The 12,732-nt window shown below is 40.8% G+C and overlaps 1 long non-coding RNA gene across 3 annotated transcripts in view; it reads right to left on the reverse strand.

The window, feature by feature from the left end:
* Positions 1-10,975, reverse strand: part of LOC135268347 (uncharacterized) — a 47,138-nt gene extending 36,163 nt beyond the window's left edge. For all 3 annotated transcript variants that reach the window (XR_010336669.1, XR_010336670.1, XR_010336668.1), the window contains exons 1-2: positions 10,820-10,975; positions 9,375-9,530 (exon numbers count right to left, since the gene is read on the reverse strand). This is a non-coding gene — a long non-coding RNA (uncharacterized LOC135268347). The remainder of the gene's footprint in view (positions 1-9,374; positions 9,531-10,819) is intronic.
* Positions 10,976-12,732: the final 1,757 nt, after the last annotated feature.

Consider the following 12,732-nt stretch of genomic DNA (forward strand, 5'->3'; position numbering starts at 1 on the left):
AAAAACCTAGTCAGTAAACAATTTTTTTTTTTGAGACATAATCTCTCAAGACATAATCACTCCAGCCCAGGCTGGAGTGCAGTGGCACGATCTTGGCTCACTGCAAAACCTCCACTTCCTGGGTTCAAGTGATTCTTGTGCCTGGGCCACCTGAGTAGCTGGGATTACAGGTATGCATCACTATGCCTGGCTAATTTTTGTATTTTAAGTAGAGACGAGGTTTCACGATCCAGGCTGGTCTTGAACTCCTGGCCTTGAGTGATCTGCCCACCTTGGCTTTCCTGGTGTGAGCGAGCCACTGTGCTGGGCCAAGCAATTTTGATCATTTTGTGTCAGGTGCAGAACCCAGCACAGAGGATGGTGCAGTCAAGATAGTGCCTGGAGGATTTGACTCTTTTTTTTTTTTAGGAGGCTGAGGTGGGAGGATCACCTGAGCCTGGGAGGTCAAGGCTGCAGTAAGCCATGATCGTGCCACTGAGCTTCTGCCTGGGCTAGACAGTGAGACCCTATCTAAAAAAATGGAATATATTAACTCATTTAATCTGCTCAATAACCCTATGAAGTAAGTACTATTTTTATCATCCCCATTTCACACACGAGGAAACTGAGGCACATGGGTCTAATAATTTGTTCAATGTCACACAGCTAATGTAAGGTGAGCATTGAATCTAGGCAGTCTGGTTCCAGAATCTCTACACTTTTTTTTTTTCCCAAGATGGAATTTCGCTCTTGTTGCCCAGCTGGAGTGCAATGGCGTTATCTCGGCTCACTGCAACCTCCACCTCCCAAGTTAAAGTGATTCTCTTGCCTCAGCCTCCTAAGTAGCTGGGATTACAGGTATGCGCCACCACATCCAGCTAATTTTGTATTTTTTATTTTTGTAAGTTGTATTTTAGGTTTTGGGGTACATGTGAAGAACATGCAAGATTGTTCCATAGGTTCACACGTGGCAGTGTGATTTGCTGCCTTCCTCCCTATCACCTATATCTGGCTCTTTCTAGCATGGCCAGAAGACACAGCTGGGCCATGCTAGAAAGAGTCAAATCCTGTATTAGTGGCCTAAGTGCTGTGGATATACATATGTCTTCAGGCCTCATCATGGCCACCTATCTAGGCTACAGAATCTAACAACTCAAAACCAAAGATATAAGCTCATAGATAACTCAAGAAAATATCAAAAATATCACAGAAGCAGCAGTTTCATTACCTTAAAACATCTAGCAGAGATAGCATACATTTGTCTGACCAGTATACTCAAGCAAAAATGCCTAAAATTCTGAAGATATTTCTATTTTATTTTACTAGCAATTTAAAACCTAGCTTTACTTAATAGAGATTACTCAAGTTATGTGAATTTGAAAAGCATTTGGGCTAGTTATTTACTTTATGAGTGCTCATTTATGTCCAGGTCAATTTGGTACCCTGTAGACAATATGCAAACAGACATGTTTGCATACGTATACATAAAAATACAGACAAACAGCCAGGTGTGGTGGCATGTCCCTGTGGTGCAAGCTACTCAGGAGGCTGAGGTGGGAGTTCAGCCTGGACAATGTAGTGTGATGTTGTCCCTAAAAAAAATTAAAAATAAAAATATGTTTTACTTAAAATAGAGACAGCCAGGTGTGGTGGCTCATGCTGTGTAATCTCAGCCCTTTGGGAGGCTGAGGCAGAAGTATCACTTGAGTCCAGGAGTTTAAGACTGGCCTGAGCACCATAGCAAGACCCCACTTATACAAAAAATATTAGCCAGGTGTAGTGGTGTGTGCCTGTGGTCCTAGCTACTCAGGAAGCTGAGGCAGGAGGGTCACTTGAGCCCAGGTAGTCGAGGCTTCAGTGAGCTATAATCATACCACTGCACTCCAGCCTGGGTGACAAAGTGAGACATTGTTTCAAAAATTAATAAATTGCCAGACATGGTGGCTCATGCCTGTAATCCCAGCACTTTGGAAGGCTGAGGCATCACTTGAGGTCTGGAGTTTGAGACCAGCCTGGCCAATATGGTGCGACTCTGTCTCTATTAAAAATACAACAATTAGCTAGGTGTGGTGGCATGCACCTGCTACTTGAGAGGCTGAGGCAGTGAGCTGAGATCACACCACTGCATGATGCATGGTGCATGCCTGTAGTTCCAGCTTCTCTAGAAGCTGAGGCATGAGAATTGCTTAAGCCTAGGAGGTGGAGGTTGCAGTGAGCTGAGATTGTGCCACTACATTCTAGCCTGGGCAACAGAGTGAGACTCTGTCTCAAAAAAACCAATAAATTAAAAATAAAATACAAACATACAGACTTAACAGCTTTGATTTTTAACATTTTAGCAATGAGATATGTAAAATTCACTATTTTATTTGTTTATTTGAGATATGGTCTCACTATGTTGAACACATTAACCTCAAACTTCTGAGCTCAAGCAATCCTTCTGCCTCAGCCTCCAAGTAGCTGGGACTATAGGCCCATGCCACTGTGCCCAGATTAAAACTCACTAGGTAAAAAATAAAAGACAATTAAGTTATGCCTCTGGAAATGGAACAAGTTAAAGTTTATCTGTCTTACATGGCCAATGCCTTTCCCTAGTTTTAGAGAAAACAGTGTAGCAAATTTACATCTCAACGTAAAGAGAAAGAATGTAAGGGTTTTCAAGAAGGAGTTGGTTGTGTTAGAGGAAGATTAAACGTGAGTGTCAAGGTAATTCAAAGTCATAGGAATTTATTGTAGATTTTACAAGGAAATATACAGATAAGCCTAGAGAAAATTCAGAAACCTTTTCCAAATGATCAACTGAATGCCAGAAAGCCATATTTTGGAGACCAATCTTGTTAGATACATGGTTTTAAAATTTAGTTTCTGTTTCTTAACTGAATCGCTAAGCTCAGGGTGGAGCACATTAAAAAATACGGCCAACAAAGCATTTGCAGTTTCTAGGGCCTAATACTAGTATATGTGAAAAGCAGGTGCAGCTGGAAGGAGAGCACCAAGAACCCCAGAAATCCAGGATCCCATTTTTACACTGAATCCCGGGCTCTTAAAAAGTGGGAAACACCATGGGATCAGGCTGTGCAATGTTTCCATACTGCACCTTGTTGCAAGGATATTCCCCCAAGGCTGATGGGTGACTCAACATCGGTTTGCTCACTCTGTGATCAAATCATTCCCCATGGGAGTTTTATCACTTGGTGGTGAGTGTTCCTACAACCTCCAGGTGTCCAAACCACACCTCTCTTTATCAAAACACATGAAGAAATTATTAACAAAGTGTGCTGGCCGGGCGCGGTGGCTCACACCTATAATCCCAGCACTTTGGGAGGCTGAAGTGGGTGGATCACGAGGTCAAGAGATCGAGACCATCCTGGTCAACATGGTGAAACCCCGTCTCTACTAAAAATACAAAAATTAGCTGGGCATGGTGGTGTGCGCCTGTAGTCCCAGCTACTTGGGAGGCTGAGGCAGGAGAATTGTTTGAACCTGGGAGGCGGAGGTTGCGGTGAGCCGAGATCGCCATAACAACAGCGAAACTCCGTCTCAAAAAAAAAACAAAAAACAAAAAAACAAAGTGTGCTTTGAATGAAGAGACCCCCCAAACAGGCTTTGTGTGAGCAAGATGGCTGTTTATTCACCTGGGTACAGGTGGGCCAAGGCCGAAAAGGGTATTAGCAAAGGGCAGTGGGATAGGAGTTGGTTTTATAGGTTTGGGGGTGGGCCCTGAGATCATTAGATGTCCCCTCTAGATCTCTGTATGTGGAAATGGAAGTGGCAAAAAAGGCTTGGTGCAGTGGCTCAGGCCTGCAATCCCAGCACTTTGGGAGGCTTAGGTGGGAGGACCAGGCCTGGTAGTGTACTCCTGAAGTCCTAGCTATTTGGGAGGCTGAAGTGGGAAAATCCCTTGGGAAGTCAAGGCCACAGTGAGTCGTGATTGTGCCACTGCACTCCACTCTGAGCAACAGAGTGAAATCTTGTGAAAAAAATGAAAAAAAAAAAAAAAAGGCAAAAAGGAAGTAGAAGTGGAAAGAAAGAGAGGAACAAATCTTAGAGGAGCCAATTTGGAGATTTTAAGCTTTCCTGGAAAGCCACTGAAATTTTATATTTTTCTCAGCAAAAATCATGCCAATAAAAAAGGAAGCAAATAGAAAAACCAAACAATTTCAGTCAACTGGAAAAAATTTCCAGAAACAAGATCCAAAAGAAAAAAAGCAGAGAAAGTTTTTTTTTTTTTTTTTTTTTTTTTTTTTTTTTTTTTTAGGACAAGGTCTCCCTCTGTCACCCCAGCGTGCAGTGGCACAATCACAGCTTACTGCAGCCTTGACCTTCCAGGCTTAAGTGATCCTCCCACCTCAGCTTCTCAAGTAGCTGGGACCACAGGTACACGTCACAACACTGGGCTAATTTTTTATTTTGTTGTGGAAATAGGAGCTCATTATGTTGCCCAGGCTGGTCTTGAACTACTGGCCTCAAGTGATCTTCCCGACTCAGCTTCCCAAAGTGCTGGGTTTATAGGTGTGAACCACTGCACCTGGCCAATTTTGGTTTTTCAAAAAAAAGAAAAACATTATAGTCTGAATATCAGCTTTTAATTAAGCTGATTTCTGACCATAAAGATTTTTTAAAAAGTCTTTTCAAATCTCTTACTATTGGATTAACAGCCAATATTCCTGGCTTTTGAACTTTTTACCAAAGATATCTTCCAAGCAACTCACCAAAACCAAAATACCTTAACCAAGATTATGACTTAACCAAGGATGTATGAGGCATCTCCAAAGAGGTGCAAATCAGTCCTCACAAGATTCAGAAGCACCCCAAATATAGCTCCAAGACAGGAAAGTTTCATTAGACACAAATGGGGTATAACCCACATTTCTATCTGATCGTATCCCTATATATCAGTCAAAGCAGATTTAAAGACAAGGAGTATTTCCAAAGATAAAGAAGATCATTCTGCAATGATAAAAGGTCAATTAAGCATGTAGATATAGTAATTTTATTTATTTATTTATTGACTGACAGGGTCTCCTTCTGTTGCCTAGGCAAAGCACAGTGGTGTGATCTCAGCTCACTGCAAACTCCACCTCCCAGGCTCAAGCTATCCTCCTACCTCAGCCTCCCAAGTAGCTGGGACTACAGGCTTGCACCACAATGCCTGGCTAATTTTTAATTTTTTTCTACATGTGGGGGTCTCACCATGTTTCCCAGGCTAGTCTCAAACTCCTGGGCTCAACCCACCTGCCTCAGCCTCCCAAAGTGCTGAGATTACAGGTGTGAGCCACTGAACCCAGCCAAAAAGATATGACAATTCTTTTATTTTTCCTACTCCGACCTCTCAAGACATAACAATTCTAAGTGCATGTGTACCTCATAAGAGAGCTTCAAGGTGTATGAAAGCAAAAAGTTGATAGAAGGGAAATAGAGAAAGAGATCTATTTTGGAGATTTTAATGCTTCTCTTTCAGTATGTGAGGGGGTAAGAAGATAAAATTCAATAAGGTTATAGAAGATTTGGATAACACTCTCACCATTTTGACTTGATTTACATGTATAGGTAATCTAATAATTGTAGAGTATACATTCTTTATAAGTTATTTCCATTCATCAAGATATACTTTATGCTCCTGTATTATATATGCAATTTAAAAATAGTACCATTTACAAAAGCATCAAAATATAAAATACCTAGGAATAAAAAATTTAATCAGCAATGTACAAAACCTGCACACAGAAGAATATTAAAAACTACAGTGAGAAATAAAAGACCTAAATAAATGGAGTGGTAAACTATATTCATGGATTGGAAGCATCCATCTTATTAAGATGTCAACTCTCGATATTGGCTCACAGAGCCAAAGCTATCGCAGTCAAAATCCTAGCAGAATTATTTTAATAGAAATGAGCAAGTTTAGTGTAAAGCTTATATGAAGTTGCAAAGAATCTAGAATAGATGAAATAATCTTGAGAAGGACAAAGTTAGGAGACTTCAACACTTGATTTCAAAAATTATTAAAAGCACTTTGGGAGTCTGAGACAGGAGGGCTGCTTGAGCCCAGGAGTTCAAGACCGGCATGGGCAACGTAGTGAGACCCTGTCTCCACAAAAGATAAAAAATTAGCCCAACATAGTGGCACACACCTGTGGTCCCAGATACTCAGGAAGCTAAGGTGGGAGGATTTCTTGAGCCCAGGAGTGAGCCCTGATCACACCACTTGCACACCAGCCTGGGTGACAGAGCAAGACCCTGATCTCAAAAAAAAAAAAAAAAAAAAAAAATTACCAAAAGGCTACAGTCATCAAAATGGTGTGATACTGTTGTAAGTAGATCAATGGAATCTAGAAATAGACCCACATATATGTAAACTGATTTTTTACAAAGGTGCCAGGGAAGTTCAATGGGGAAATTGATAGGTCAACAAACATGACTAGAACAACTAGATATTTGGAAACATTGTCATTTTATATAACATTTGTAGTATACATTTATGACAAATTATAATTTTAAGCCTATGTTATCCATGTTCTGGGACATAAATTCCATATCTGTTACTCCTATACAGTTTTCTCAAGTCATAGGAGTATTATTTATTAAGTAAGCTTTGTTAAGGGACTGCAGCAACATTGAGGACACCAGGGTATCGTTTAGAAAACAGTTTGAATTTGGGCCGGGCACGGTGGCTCACTTTGGGAGGCCGAGGCGGGTGGATCACGAGGTCAAGAGATCGAGACCATCATGGTCAACATGGTGAAACCCCGTCTCTACTAAAAATACAAAAAATTAGCTGGGCATGGTGGTCTGTGCCTGTAATCCCAGCTACTCAGGAGGCTGAGGCAGGAGAATTGCCTGAACCCAGGAGGCAGAGGTTGCTGTGAGCCGAGATCGCGCCATTGCACTCCAGCCTGGGTAACAAGAGCGAAACTCTGTCTCAAAAAAAAAGAAAAAAAGAAAAAAAACAGTTTGAATTTATTAAATAATGCTTTATATTCTGGATGGTATAGTACAAATGGCCTTCTGTTTTTAGTTCCTCCACCTACTCATGATAGAAGTTTCTAACCAATAATACATACTCGTGAGACTGCTAGCAGGTGACACAAGTGCAGGTGTTACCTCCCTGCACAAAATGAAATTTCACAAACCAATAGCTAAACTGATTGAAATAATTAATAGAGCTACTGTAGTTTATTTCTAAAGCGTCTTTCTCCTTACCTCTTCCAGAAGGTTGCAGGGTGGGCCTGAAAGTCCCAATTTTCTAATCCTGCCTTGGTCTTTGGGGTGACTAGCCCCCATCCTAAAGCACATAGGAGTTGCCAGTCATCAGTCAACTAATTAGCATACAAAAATATATTTATCACTTTGGAGAGTCCAAGGATTTTAAAAGTTATATGCCAGGAAGTGGAAGACTATATATATATTTCACAGTATTCCGTGACTGACGGTTAATCAAAAAGATAGTTCTTGCTCTAACAAACTAAAATGTACATGTAATTTAGTTTAGTTTTTTTTTTTTTTTTGAGACGGAGTTTCGCTTTTGTTACCCAGGCTGGAGTGCAATGGCACAATCTCAGCTCACTGCAACCTCCGCCTCCTGGGTTCAGGCAATTCTCCTGCCTCAGCCTCCTGAGTAGCTGGGATTACAGGCACGCACCACCATGCCCAGCTGATTTTTTTTGTATTTTTAGTAGAAACAGGGTTTCACCATGTTGACCATGATGGTCTCGATCTCTTGACCTCGTGATCCACCTGCCTCAGCCTCCCAAAGTGCTGGGATTACAGACGTGAGCCACCGCGCGGCCCTAGACTGTGTCTTGAGAGTGATTTCTTGAGGACAAAAGATCAGGCTGCTATATGATTCTGACTCCTTAACCAAGGGAGCTTTTTAATTGTGCCAAGCTTGGTATTCCCCAAGGAATTCCTGTCTTCGAAAGGGTCTATTGATACCAGACGGTAAAGTTGCAGCTGGAGTAGCAGCACAGTTTCTTTCCTATCATTCCAACAATCCAGGAATGTTTCCCAATGCTGGGACAAGAGCGCCTAACATGAAAGATGTGTTTTCTCTTCTATATAGTTTTAGAGATACACCATAAACTCTCTCTTTCTCTCTGTCCTGCCACCCTATTTCTGCAGTGTTTTTCCTACTCTGGTCTGTGCAGTCAATGACACTTCCGTTACTATAATGTTATTTGGAATGTTCACGTTGCTGGAGGAGTGATTAGATTACATTCTCTTTACAGTTGCTCTTCAGTATCTGTTAGTGATTGATTCTAGGACCCTCCCCCTTGGATACCAAAATCCATGGATGCCCAAGTCCCTTATGTGAAATGGCATAGTGGCTGGGTGTGGTGGTGCATACTTGTAATCCCACTTACTCAGAGGCTGAGGCAGGAGGATAGCCTGGGCAACAATAGTGAGACCCTGCCTCAAAAAAAAACCCAAAAAATTGGTAGTATTTGCATAGAACCTATGCACATCCTCTTGTATACTTTACATCATCTCCAGATTACTTGTAATACCTAATATAATGTCAATGTTATATAAACACTTGTTAGACTATATTTTAAAATTTGTATTACTTTTTATTGTTATTTTTTTTCCCCAAATATATTCAAGCCCCAGTTGGTTGAATCTGAAGATGCAGAACCCACAGATAGGAAGGGACAACTGTAATTAAATAACAGGCCTGAGGATACACACTTTTAATACTAACACCATCACTGCAGCTAGCTTCCTTCCTTCCTTCCTTCCTTCCCTCTCTCTTTCTTTTGATACACACTTTTAACACTGTCACTGCAGCTTCCTTCCTTCCTTCCTGAGGATACACATTTTAACACTGTCACTGCAGCTCTTCTCTCTCCTCTCTCCTCTCCTCTCCTCTTTCCTTTCTTTACTTTCTCCAAGTCTTGCTCTGTCTCCCAGGCTGGAGTGCAGTGGCATGATCTCAGCTCCCTTCAACCTCCACTTCCCAGGTTCAAGTGGTTCTCATGCCTCAGCCTCCTGAGTAGCTGGGGCTACAGGCATGCGCCACCACGCCCAGCTAATTTTTGTATTTTTTTTTAGTAGAGACATGGTTTCACCATGTTGGCTAGCCTGGTCTCGAACTCCTGAACGTAAGTGATTCACCCGCCTCAGCCTCTGAAAGTGCTGGGATTACAGGTGTGAGCCACTGTGCCCGGCCTGCAAGTTACTTTCTAAGACCCCCTGCTACCTGTTACAAATGATCTCTCAGGAAGGATAACATTTGCAAGTGGGTATCTCAACCATTTTGTGTTGATTCTTAATTTGCTATTTTATGGAGCATGTACCAAGAGCCAAGCTAAGTGCTTTATCCACATTTTCTAATGTAATCCCTATGATCCAGTCTCAAAAGATATTTTCACTTCTCCATTTTATAATTAACTTACTTTGGGTCAGAGAGTTAGGCGGTGATAGAGCTGGGCCTCAAAAGCAGATCTGCCACACTGGAAAAAGGCCTTATGAATACAATGAATGTTGAAAGCCTTCACCTGAAGGTATCACCAACCTCTTTCAGCATCAAAAAGTCCACAATGGAGAAAGCCCTTAAAAAAACAAACAAGCAAAAAATGATGATCTGAGTACCTAGGAACAAGCTCCTACCACAACTTCACATTCCCGTACCAAGCTCAGAGGATGACAATCCTGACCTTATCCCAAATCCTACGTACTTTTTTGTGACTCTCTTTGTATTTTCTAGCACTTGATCACCTAATCTAGGCAGAAAAACTGTATTAGGCAGCATAGGATGAGATAAAGCAAAATGCAAGAAATGGCTTTGCCTTTGGGGAGATTTTGATCTTGGTAAGATTTTGTTAAGTGGTGGGTCTCATTATGTTGCCCAAACTGGTCTCCAACTCCTGACTTCAAGTGATCCTCCTGCCTGAGTCTTCCAAAGTGCCGAGATTATAGGTGTAAACCACCATGTCCAGCCAAGCAGTGGTTTTTCAATTTAAGATACACATGAGAATCATCTGTGAAACTTTTCTTTTCTTTTTGGAGACAGAGTTTTGCTCTGTCATCTGGGCTGGAGTGCGGTGGCATGTTCCTAGCTCACTATAACCTCAAGCTCTTGGGCTCAAGTGATCCTCCTGCCTTGACCTCCCAAAGCATTGAGATTACAGGCATGAGCCATTGTGCCTGGCCCATGTGTGGAACTTTAACAAATACTGATGACAGAAATTATGATTTAATTGGTCTAGAGTGAAGGCTGGGCAACAGGACTTTTCAAAAAGTTCCAGGTATTCTAATGTGCAACCACAGCTGAGAAGCAAGGTGAAGGTAGAAAGAAGGTAGAATATCCTCAAATGAAAAAACATTAGAGGAACTATAATGTACAAGGTGGTATATTTTGAAATATATTTATTTCTGTGGAGGTTATCAGAATCAAAATTGAGTCATTCATGTCAAAACAAAACAAAACAACCTTGACAAACAGAGCCAGGGAGGGCTACGAAGAGAGGGTTCTCATGCAGGTATGCCTGATAAAAACTATCATAAAACATTCTGCAAATAATACAACATTGCACAAAGGCCATCATAATGTTACACAACATATATTTTTGCAAGGACATCTACCCAGTAACTGCCTGTCTAACCCAGACTGGCGTCACTCTTGTTATTGATCTCTGTAGCCAAGGATAATTATTTCAAAACAATTATGTAACCTCTTCATGTTTTTTTCCTTTAAAATCCTTTGTCTTCCTTTACTTCCTTGAATATACACAGTTTACTATCACATGCATATTCCCATTGCAATGCTCTATTCCCACATAAACATAATGTTCTTTTAGAGAGTCTCTCTCTGTTTGTTATTCAGGTTGACATTCCTTACCTCGTTCCACAAAGGATATGATGTGGCTAAAAAACTACTGGGTTCAGAATTAATTCCACTGAAGAACACAGAGTTCGAGGTACTTGTCAAATATGCCAAAGATGGGTTAGGACATGTGAGGTTGGTATTGAAATAATTCAGGTGCATTTTTATGTCTCTGGTTTTGGTTTGCAAGGCAGCAGGGCAGATTTTAGAAAAAAACTGTTCTCAGAAAAGAGCTGATTGGTCCAGGTACTGTTTCTAGGTGACTGGTCCAAGAGCTGTTTCCAGGCGGGTTGATTGGTCCAGAAGCTGTTTCCAGGCTGCCTAGCCAGTAGATTGCCTTGTCTCCAAGGGTTACTCAATCTACAAAGTGATAACAGGTCTCCAAGTCTTGTGCGGAATTATAATTTTCCCCAGTACAAGCTTATTGAAGAAAATACCAGTATTTTAAGGATGACTCATAGGCACATTTCTTTGATCCATCTTTCCTAAGCATTATGCATTGCTTATAATGCTGAAGCTTCTTAAATGATTTTTTCACAAGTCAAGGAGTGGCTAGAGCTATTCTATGAAAAATTTATAGCTATTAAAAGAGCAGCGTTAAACTATTTCGTGCAGTTCAACTGTTAGATTATTTCCCGTCTTTTATTTTCCTTTCTCAAGAGTAGATGAAGCTGCTCTCAGTTTAATATTAGAGGAGAAAAAATGATGGAAACAGTGATGGTGTAATAATACACGAAGAAAACCAAAAAAAAAGGGTAAAATCACTGCAATCCTATAACCTTATACTTAACAGTTTTTATTTTTGAGTATTTTTCTTCTAACCAAAGGTCAATATTATTTGGACAATGATATACATAAAATTTAAGGCTTACCTGTTAACCAAATGTTTAAAGGTATTTTCAGTGCCAGTTGCGATGGCTCATATCTGTAATTCCAAGCACTTTGAGAGGCCGTGGTGTGAGAATCACTTGAGGCCAGGAGTTTGAGACCAGCTTAGCCAACATGGTGAAACCCCGTCTCTACTAAAAATACGAAAATTAGCCAGGCGTGGTGGCACACGCCTGTAATTCCAGCTTCTTGGGAGGCTGAGGCATGAGGATTGCTTGAACCCGGGAAGCAGGGGTTGCAGTGTGCCAAGATCGCACCACTGCACTCCAGCTTGGGTGACAGAGTGAGACTCTATCTCAAAAAAAAAAAAAAAAGAGATTTTTAGTTTATTTTATAGTGGCTGACCACATTTAAAAAAAAAGTATCACTTAACATGATTTGTGAGCAAAATTAATGTTTTTATCTTCATATTCAATGAATCTTTTGAGCAGCGCACACATACATATGCTGGACATTCATTTTGCCAATTATCTCATTAAAAAAAATAAACTTTTGTGGAGAAGCCACATTGTGGCAGGCTGTGTTATAAGAACTGGAGATATGGCTGGGATAAAAACAGACAAAATCCACTTTCTCCAACAGGGAAAAATAGCCTATAACAATCAGAGCAAACACAAAATGGTTTCTGTTCCATGTGCTTTATATATATAAACTCATTTAGTCCTAACAGTCCCATGAAGTAGGTACTATCATTATCTCCATTTTATAGGTGAGGGAGCTGGTGCAAAGAGAGGTTAAGTAACTTGATGAAGTTACACAGCTAGTGAGCATTAGAGCTAGGATTTGAACCCAGGCATGTGGCTTCACAGGCTGCATGCTTAACTGCTATGCTATTCTTTCTATAATTAATTAGCTCCTCTCTTCTATGTATTCTGGTGATACAAGGAACCAAAAGTTTTGCTTTTCCTTTCTCAAATATTTTCTGTTTTTGCTTCAAATATTTAACTACTTGAAAGCTAGGACCAGGTGTGCTGGTTCTTGTCTGTACTCAGCCCTTTGGAAAGCCCAGGTGGGAGAATCACTTGAGCTCAGGAGTTTGA

The sequence above is a fragment of the Aotus nancymaae genome, unplaced genomic scaffold (genome assembly GCF_030222135.1).
Source record: "Aotus nancymaae isolate 86718 unplaced genomic scaffold, 86718_ANA_hifiasm-v0.15.2.pri h1tg000040l, whole genome shotgun sequence".
Lineage (NCBI taxonomy): Eukaryota > Metazoa > Chordata > Mammalia > Primates > Aotidae > Aotus > Aotus nancymaae.